Source organism: Octopus bimaculoides, chromosome 5, assembly GCF_046866305.1.
Source record: "Octopus bimaculoides isolate indiv1 chromosome 5, ASM4686630v1, whole genome shotgun sequence".
Taxonomy (NCBI): domain Eukaryota; kingdom Metazoa; phylum Mollusca; class Cephalopoda; order Octopoda; family Octopodidae; genus Octopus; species Octopus bimaculoides.
Window position 1 is genome coordinate 85352015 of NC_142932.1, and position 10000 is coordinate 85362014.

Genomic DNA, 10000 nt, shown 5'->3' on the forward strand with positions numbered 1-10000 from the left:
AATGCTTCTACTACTACTACCACCACCACCACTACTACTACAATATTTCATGCTACCATCATTAGTGAAGGCACATGGCTCAGTGGTTAGAGCATCGAGCTCACAATCATGAGGTAGTCGAATCGATTCTCTGACCGGATTATATTTTGTGTTCTTGAGCAAGACCCTTTATTTCACTTTGTTGTAGTGAGTTGCGACATCACTGGTGCCAAGTTGTACCGGCCTTTTCTTTTCCCTTGGATAACATCAGTGGTGTGAAGAGGCTGATATGCATGGGCAACTGCTGGTGTTCCGTAAAACAACTTTGCCTGGACTTGTGCCTCAGAGGGGAACTTTCCGGGTGCAATCCCATGATTATTCATGACTGAAGGGAGTCTATATATATATATATATATGTATATATATATATATATATATACATATATATGTGTGTGTGTGTGTGTGTGTGTGTGTGTGTGTGTAGAATATGAATGAGTAATAAAGATGTACAGGTGTCAATTCACTACAGCCATAATGAATTGTTACTTAAAGTACATGTCTGAATTACCATGAGCAAATATCTTCACTTAGCTGGGTTGTGTTATATGCACATGTGGCACCCCTGCATCGAGTCTTGATATTCAATATTTAATTAATATTGTTTGGGTGTGAGCAAGGTGCTTCAATTTAAGTACCTAATTCAACTATATTCTATATATATATATGCCATAGGCATCGCTGTGTGGTAAGAAGCTTGCTTCACAACCACATGGTTCCGGGTTCAGTCCCACTGCGTGGCACCTTGGACAAGTATCTTCTAATATAATTTTGGGCCAATCAAAGCCTTGTGAGTGGATTTGGTATGCAGAAACTGAAAGAAGCCTGTTGTATGTATATATGTATATATGTATATACTTATGTGTGTTTGTCCCTCTGCCATCGCTTGACAACTGACGTCAGTGTGTTTACGTCCCCAAAACTTAGCAGTTTGGCAAAAGAGACCGATAGAATAATTACTAGGCTTACAAAGAATAAGTCCTGGGGTTGATTTCTTAGACTACAGGCAGTGCTCCAGCATGGCCGCAGTCAGATGATTGAAACAAGTAAAATAATACACACACACACACACACACACACACACACAGGGTGACAGTGGTAGGCAGTAATGTATATAAATACAAACTTGTTACCATTACAAATATGCTTGAGGTTAACTTTCTCGGTGCAGTCCCATGGTCGTTCATGACCGAAAGGGGCCTCATCCTTATACCATCATTACCTCTGTTCCTCCTACTGTTCAATGTTGCATAATTAACTTATCTCTCTCTCTCTCTCTCATTTCAGATTTGCCTTATGCTTTCCAATCTGCCATACATGGGTTGCTGTGTAGCCATGACTTTGTGAGTGGCGTGAAGACCACAATGGAAGCCGGTGGTTGTAATGCCTCAAGAGCAGGGATCATCGGTGCTTGCATGGCAGCACAGGTAAATACAAAACATTGCATATCATTAATTCTCTGTCCATCAGTTGACAGGAAAGCTGTCATCATTGTCGTCCTCATCGTTGTTATTCATAACAACCCCACCCCAAGTGATTTCTGAATGAGGACATTTAAGATTAATGGCATTCTAACTAAGACCACTCCAAGTTATTTTTAGATATTTTAGATATTGTGTCCAATTAAGACAGAATGGTGTGATATGAGGAAAATTTGGCTACTAATTCTTGCAGATTGAGCAACCATGTGCATACACCCTCATTCGCTCGTGGTTGTTGAGGATGTTATATACAAAGTAAATACTATATTAGTTTACTGAACAGAACATGAGAAATCAAGGTCATACATAGTCATGGCCTTGTGGTAAGAAGCTTCCTTCCCAACCACATGGTTCTGAGTTCAGTCCCATGGCACTTTGGGCAAGGGTCTTCTTCTACAATAGCCTCTGGCCAACAAAAGCCTTGTGAGTGGATTTGGTACACGGGAACTAAAAGAAGCCTGTTGTAAAGAGTGGCTGTGTGGTAAGTAGCTTCCTTACTAACCACATGGTCCCAGGTTCAGTCCCACTGCATGGCACTTTGGGCAAGTGTCTTCTACTATAGCCTCAAGCTAACCAAAGCTTTGTGAGTGGATTTGATAGATGGAAACTGAAAGAAGCCCATCGTATATATACATATATATATATATATATGTATATGTTTGTGTCTCTGTGTTTGAACCCCCACCATCGCTTGACAACTGATGCTGGTGTGTTTACGTCCCTGTAACTTAGCAGTTCAGCAAAAGACACCAATAGAATAAGTGCTAGGTTTATTGGTGGTGATGCAATAGGGAGGCTCCTTCCTCTCCTACATCAACATAGTCTGTTCAAAGTGAGTGAGAAAGATAAGAGAAATTGACCCTGGTATTTGATTGGTATTTTATTTATGACTGAAAACCAAAAGTTGCCCCAGTGGGATTTGAACTCTGAAAGCCAGAACAAATTTTCCAAAGTGTTTTGTCCAATGCTGTATTGACTTTGTCAGTTCACCATCTTCATTTGACTGACAATAATGGTGTCGATGGAGTGATGACTGCATCACTGATATTGATGGTTGTAGTGGTGACAATGTTTTTGATGATGATGATGATGATGATCATCATCATCATCATCATCATCATCATCCACTGCTACTGTTGCTGTCAGTTTTCTAGAAATATAAATTTCTAAAGACATAAAACAGATCAAATCAATTCTATTGGGATTCTACCAAAAGATGGAACTGAAGAAATTATCAGGTTTTCTTCTTTCAAAGAGAAAGTGAAGAAGACTATGAAATAGCTGAGACCATATTTATGATGAGAAATCTCTAGTGCTGGGACAGAATCTTTTAAAGTCAGGTCTCCAGTTGGTGATGATGATGATGATGACGATGACGATGATGACAATGACGATGATGATGATACTTCTTGTTTTTCCTTCTCTTCTTTCTTCAATATTTCTTCTCTTCTTTATCTTTCTTCTTTGTGCTTTTTTCATCATCGTCATCATTCCGATGCTATTGTCAGCTGAAGATGATGGAAATGGTGACGGGAGGTTATCGAGCTGCAGCTATTCACATGAAAGAAAATGTGGCATTGCAGACTTTCAAGTAGGTAGAATGGTAATTGAAAGTGGGCCCTTTTCAATGGCCATTTGTTAACATTAGTAAATACATACGATAGTGAATACTATTTGGTTGTTATTTCCAGTAGATACAATGACCACAGGAAAGACCCTTCATTGGCTTGTCACATGGTGTTGTATTGTTCTGAGCATTTTTAGACTGGATCTGAAGTATGGAACGAAGTCTCTGATTGCTTAGCCAACTGGAAATAGTCACCAAGTCTCCCTCAAATCATATCATAATATAGTTCCAAATATACTTCTAAAAAGACAAGACAGTCATGGCTGGAAATCCTTCTTTTTAGAAATCTACTTGATCAGGGCTGATCTGGGGGTTAAACAACAACTACAACAATTTAGGAAAATGTTTCGATTTACTGAAATATCCAACCCACATTGGACACAGTTCAGAAAAAAAATGTTAAAAAAGATCAAAACCTGGAAAGCAAAACACTGACCACAGGGGCTTGATTTTAATTGACTGACAAACCTAATTCAAAACAAACCTACTACTACTACTACAACCACCACCACAATTGCTACTAACATTGCCACAACTACTATCACATCTATCACCACCACTATGACTACTACTACTACTATCAACACTGCTTCAACTACTACCATTAATTTTACTACTACTACCATAACTGTTACTCTCACCACAACAACTTCTAGTACAACTTCTGTATCTCTGTTTCTGGTCACAGTGGCTTTTGGCTCATGTCCTGAACCATTATTATCAGTGATAGTAAGAAGCTAAGATCAATGTTAGTTTGGCATCAGTTAGGAATTTCAAATGAAACGTCTGAATCGGGCAAGAAACCAAATGGTCAATATTGTCAGGCTGGTTTCGGTATTGACTGGATTAGAGAGGTGGAAGGTGGTGAGGAGACAGGTGGGGGTGGGAAAGAGCAAGAGAGAGAGTAAACAGGTAGAGTGAAAGAGACAGGCATACAGATAGATAGATGCTAAATGGATTACAGAGAGGGTTGGAGAAGCAAAGGAGGATAAACAGATAGAGGCAGATTGAAAGTGATGGAAAAATAGACAGACAGACAGATAAAATGGTATATACTAATTGGCTTATATTGAGGGTGGACAAGGAGAGAGAGAGAGGACAGATAAATAGAGAAAGTGAATGATATAGATAGAAATGTAGGTAGGTAGATAGATAGATAAATATATCTAGACCATATATATATATATATATATATATATATATATATATACAGGGAGAGAGAAATAGTGTGTGTATGTGAACAGAAAGAGAGAGAGAAATTAAAGGAGGTAATGAAAGAAAAAATAAAGAATGGGAGAAAGAAATGTAAGAGAAGAGAAGTATGAAAAGAAACGGGGAAGAAGAGAAAGGGAATAAAAAAAAAATACAGAGAAGGAAGAGAGAAGCATCTATACAAAAGGGAAAATATGAATGGAAAATTATTGAGCAAACAGACATAATACATCTAGCACCATATCTCTAATGTTTTAAGACAACAGGGCATGATTCAAGGAAGACTTAGCTGATGCTTTTTGTAGTTCCAATGAAGTTATATTAGCTGTCTTTCAGGTAGGGTCACCTGACGAATTTCATTAAAATATAGTACTAAATTTAAAGCAAAAAGCACCTCATGCAGCGAGCTGGCAGAATTGTTAGCCCACTGGATGAAATGCTGAGTAGTATTTCACTCGTCGCTACGTTATGAGTCCAAATCCGCTGAGGTCGACTTTGCTTTTCATCCTTTCGGGGTCAATAAATTAAGTACCAATTGAGTACTGGGGTTGATGTAATTGACTACCTTCCTCCCCATCCCCCCAAATTTCAGTCCTTGTGCCTTTGGTAGAAAGGATTATGTTGTAGATAACCCAAAATGTGAATTCAGCTTGTGTGTCATCATCATCAAACATCCATTTTCCATACTGGCATGGAGGTTGGATGGTTTGACAGGAACAGGTAAGGCTGGGGGCCACACCAGGCTCCATTATCTGTTCTGGCATAGTTTCTTATTTCTTTATTGCCCATAAAGGGCTAAACATAGAGTGGACAAACAAGGACAGACAAAGGGATTAAGTCGATTACATCGACCCCAGTGCGTAACTGGTACTTAATTTATCAACCTTGAAAGGATGAAAGGCAAAGTCGACCTCGGCGGAATTTGAACTCAGAACGTAAAGACAGACAAAATGCCGCTAAGCATTTCACCCGATGTGCTAACGTTTCTTCCAGCTTGTCGCCTTCTGACAGTTTCTATGGCTGTGTATACAATTACAAAGAATGAAAAGGAAAATATGAAAGGAAAATTATCAAGCAGACATAATACATCTAGTACCATATATCTCCAGTGTTTTAAGACACTTTGATTCAAGGAAGATTTGGCTGCTTTTTCTTGTAGGTTCTATGAAGCTAGAACAGCTGTCTTTTGGGAAGGGTTTTTTTGATGCAGTTAGCCTGGACTTGGACTAAACCTGAGTGCTCATACAGTATCCACCTGAATAATTTATTCATATATATATATATATATATATATATATATATATATATATATATATATATATATATATATATATATATATGTATATATATATATATATATATAAATTATGAATATTATTGGAATACAATAGTATTATTTTCCAGCTAAATAAAGCACTGTAAAGGTAGAATTACAAATATAAAATGGTGGTACAACAAGGCACCAATATTTGCTGGAAATGGCAGTTAATAACAGTACAACACTATGTAAAGCTTCACTGAATATATACTAGCAAAGATGTGTGTAGGTAACAAATATAAAAAATTTTCATTTTACTTCTAATCAGAACACTGAATAGATGAACAACCTAGAGTGGATAATCTAATACTCTAGTTTCAGACTTTCCTAATATGCCTGTTATCATAAATTCAGTTAGTCATCATCAGCTAGATTCACCGAGCATGAAATTTTGAAATATTTGTTACATCACTACCAGTATATTCAGTTGAATACCTAGCCATAAATAGACCCGAAATCAGCGAAAAAGTTTTATATAAAAATTATAAATATCATTGGAATGCAATAGTATCATTTTGCAGCTAAGTAAAGCACCATAAAGGTAGAATTACAAATACACACACACACAAATGCATATCAGTGTGTGTCTTTGTATTTGTGTTTATCCCCACTACCACTGGACAATTAGTGTTGGTTTGTTTATGTTCCCTGTAACTTAGTGGTTCATCAAAAGAGGTCAATAGAATAAGCACCAGGTTTCAAAAAAGATCTTTTAAATAAGTACTGGAGCTAATCCACATAACTAGAATTCTTCAACCATGGTGTCCCACCATGGTCATAGTCTAGTGACTGAAACAAGTAAATGGCAAAAGAAAAAAAAGACTGTACTGTAAGAAAGAGTGCCTGCTTAGCTACAGGCTGTTCTAGCAGATTGAAGAGTGTTGCCATCAACACCCCCCCCCCCCACACTTCATCCTGGTATTAGAAAAGCCATATTTCATTTTCCCCCTGACATGAAGTGACAAATAATGAATAATGAGAATGAGGAATGTCATTATGAAAAAGAAATATATTCTATATGAATGTGGGATCCTTCAAAATGTCTCTGATCTGTGCAGTTTGATCTTTACAACCAACTACGTATTGCCCTTACTGATTCTTGAAAGTAACTCATTAATTGCAAAGATGAGATATCCTAAGGGGTTTTGCTATAACAGGGAACCACTTCCTGTTTCCTTCCTATCCAATTGCTGGTTCGTGTGACCCTAATTTCTTTTTGATTCTGACAATATTTAGTAATTAACCCCTGTCAGTCGTTGACATATTCCGTGTGCTCTTCCCTTGTAAAATGACAGCCTCAACCAGGAAAAGGGGCTCCAGTTATCACAATAGAAAAGGGTTAGGACACTATCTCTTCATCCCAAATTACTGTAGCTGGATATAGTTATGTGGGGTTACAGGGAAATTGGTGTTGAAGGGGTGAAATGGCACGGGGGGGGGGGAAGAGACAGGGACAGCTTTGATGAATTGTTGTTTCAGATATTATATTTATTACATTTTTGTTTTTGTTTTTTCTTTGTTTCAGTGCAATAATAACATGCCCACACACCTACCCTCCTCTTTCAAAATTACATATATATATACACACTAAAACACATATACACGGATGTGTATATACAAAAAACATTAACTGAAGAAATGACTTAATTTAGAAAAGTAGTTTGGCTATTTATTAAACAGAGGGATTGAACGAAACTTTGAAGTTTCATTGAGTGCAGTTTGTCAGAGAGACGCATTTGACAAATTACTCTTGGCCAAGCTTCACAATTATATTATTTCTCTCTCTCTATGTATATATATATATATATATATATATATACAGGGGTTGGACAAAATAATAGAAACACCTTAAAATTCCAAACAAATCTATTTTAATATGAGGTATGGACTTATACAAAGTTTGAATTGTTTCCAAAGGAACTTTTGTCCATTCTTCAGCTAAAACAGTCTCCAGTTCTTCTAGTGATGATGGTGGAGGATATCAACTCCTTACTTGTTTTTCTAAAATGCACCATAAATGTTCGATAATATTGAGATCTGGAGACTTTCTTTCTCTCTGTTGTAGCTGGAACAAGGAAAACTTGTTCTCGTCTGTCTTCTGTCCAAGCTTCATTTACACGTTTGTTTAGGCTTAGCAGCCCTTCCTGTTTGTTTTCACTGTCCCATTTGTGTTACCAATTTTGACTCTCCATGCGGGAGCAACTGTTTTATCAAAAGTTTATATTGTTGTCAAATGCTCGAAATATGAAAGTAGAAAAACAGCCAACAACTGATGAAGGGTGTCGTCCTTTATGTTGTTTGTCTTGCTTTCCATTTGTATCTTTCGTTGTTCAAAAAAATAGTTCATATTCCATGTACTCATACTTCGTATTTTTTTGTTGTTACACATTTCATGACGTCCTGTGCCCACAAATGCATATATATATATATATATATATATATCATCATCATCATCGTCGTTTAACATCCGCTTTCCATGCTAGCATGGGTTGGATGATTTGACTGAGGACTGGTGAACCAGATGGCTACACCAGGCTCCAACCTGATCTGGCAGAGTTTCTACAGCTGGCTGCCCCCTTCCTAACGCCAACCACTCCGAGAGTGTAGTGGGTGCTTTTACGTGCCACCGGCATGAAGGCCAGTCAGGAGGTACTGGCAACGGCCATGCTCGAAATGTGTGTGCATATGTATGTGTGTATGTTTGTATTTACTTGGCTTGACATCATGTGATTGTTGTAAATTAATGTCATTCATTCTCAATATTCTGCTAGAACACGTCTGGCTTTGGAGAAATATTGCTTTGATTGGAAACAGGTACGAGTTGGTGAGAACAATCTGCCTCAATAACTTCCTTTCAACTATGCAAGCATAGTAAAGTGGATGTTAAAATGATGACTATGCTGGAGATAGACACACACACACACACACTACATAACAGACCATAGACCACTTGATTGAATTCTGTCTGTATCAGAATTTATTCCTAATCTTGTTTTAAGCCAGTCTTGCAGTTATAAACACAAGAGAACATGTTAATGTATTAACTTGAACATCATGGTTTCAACCCAACTGGATCCCATCAGTTTCAGTGTAGCGTGAGCAGAAGCATGGCTGACAGACTGTCTTGATATTGGCTAATACCAAGAGTAAATCATCAGAAAGTTTACATTTAGCAGCTCCTGTTGAAAAATAAAGCAGATGATTTAATTTAATCATTTGGTGGTATAGTCTTGGCAAAAAAGCACTTGAATAAAATTACATAACACCTCACACAACATATTAATTACAATTTCTGTAAGTGCATCTAGCTTTATCATCATCCTTATTTTACCATCTATTTTTCTATGCTTGTCTGAGTCAGTTTTTTTATAGCCAGATGCTATTCCAGCCACCAATCCTCCCTTGTTTCCAAGTAAAGTAACATTCTTCCTTATCCATTGAACAAAAAATATCCTGGACATGCTTTCAGAGAGGGCTGGAAACAAACGACATTATTGGGTTTCATATGAGAGATTTGGTTACTATTTCTAGTTGATTCAATAGTTAGTTACCCCAGAGTTTCCACGACATAAAATCTCCAGGGTAACAGGCTGTGACAGTGACTGTGCACATGTCAATAGAAGTAGAATACACAGCCATGCATGCACACAGAACTTCTTGCAGTTTCCATATACCAAATTTCACTCGCAAATCATTGGTTAATTCATGGCTATGGTAGCGGACACCAGCTAATGAAATCTGTACAGTGGAAGTGAACTCAAAACCATGTTGTTCCAAAATCAAACTCCCTGACCACACAGCTTTACTGATCCTTACTCTATCTAAAATAATGAGAGGATTATAACTAAAACCCAATCAGATTTAAATTGTAACCCTTCAAATGTTAATCCCCCAAGATGTTTAGTTCTAGGTCAGCCTTCATTCAACAAACCTATGATCAAATTTATTTCAACTATGACCACTCTTTCTTTTTGTATATCAAGGTCTACATTGATGAATATATCCTTTTTTTTTTTAAGATAGTAGGGTGTGATTTCTTACAAGTCGAGGCTCACTTTATTCTTCCCAATCGAACCCCTATATTCTTCCCATCTCTGATCCCAACCCTTGTATTTTCTCTGTCTCTGTCAAATTGCTTTATTCTTCCTATCAGTAAGTCAAAATCAATCTGGATGTTCCAAGGTGTTCCATCTTCAGAAATTAAATCACTATCATGTTTCTTAATTGATCTTCAATCTTTCATAAACAACAACAAAAAAACTCTGTAACTAATGCAATAAACATGTGAGTTGAGTAGTTTACAGTTTCATAAAATCTCCATAAGTT

General features: G+C 37.2%; 1 protein-coding gene across 1 annotated transcript in view; it reads left to right on the forward strand.

Annotated features, from left to right (window-relative positions):
* Positions 1-10000, forward strand: part of LOC106878262 (crystallin J1A) — a 383691-nt gene that overhangs the window by 326125 nt on the left and 47566 nt on the right. Inside the window, exon 7 of the mRNA XM_014927435.3 lies at positions 1324-1463. The gene's annotated coding sequence lies outside the window, so the exon portion shown is untranslated. The remainder of the gene's footprint in view (positions 1-1323; positions 1464-10000) is intronic.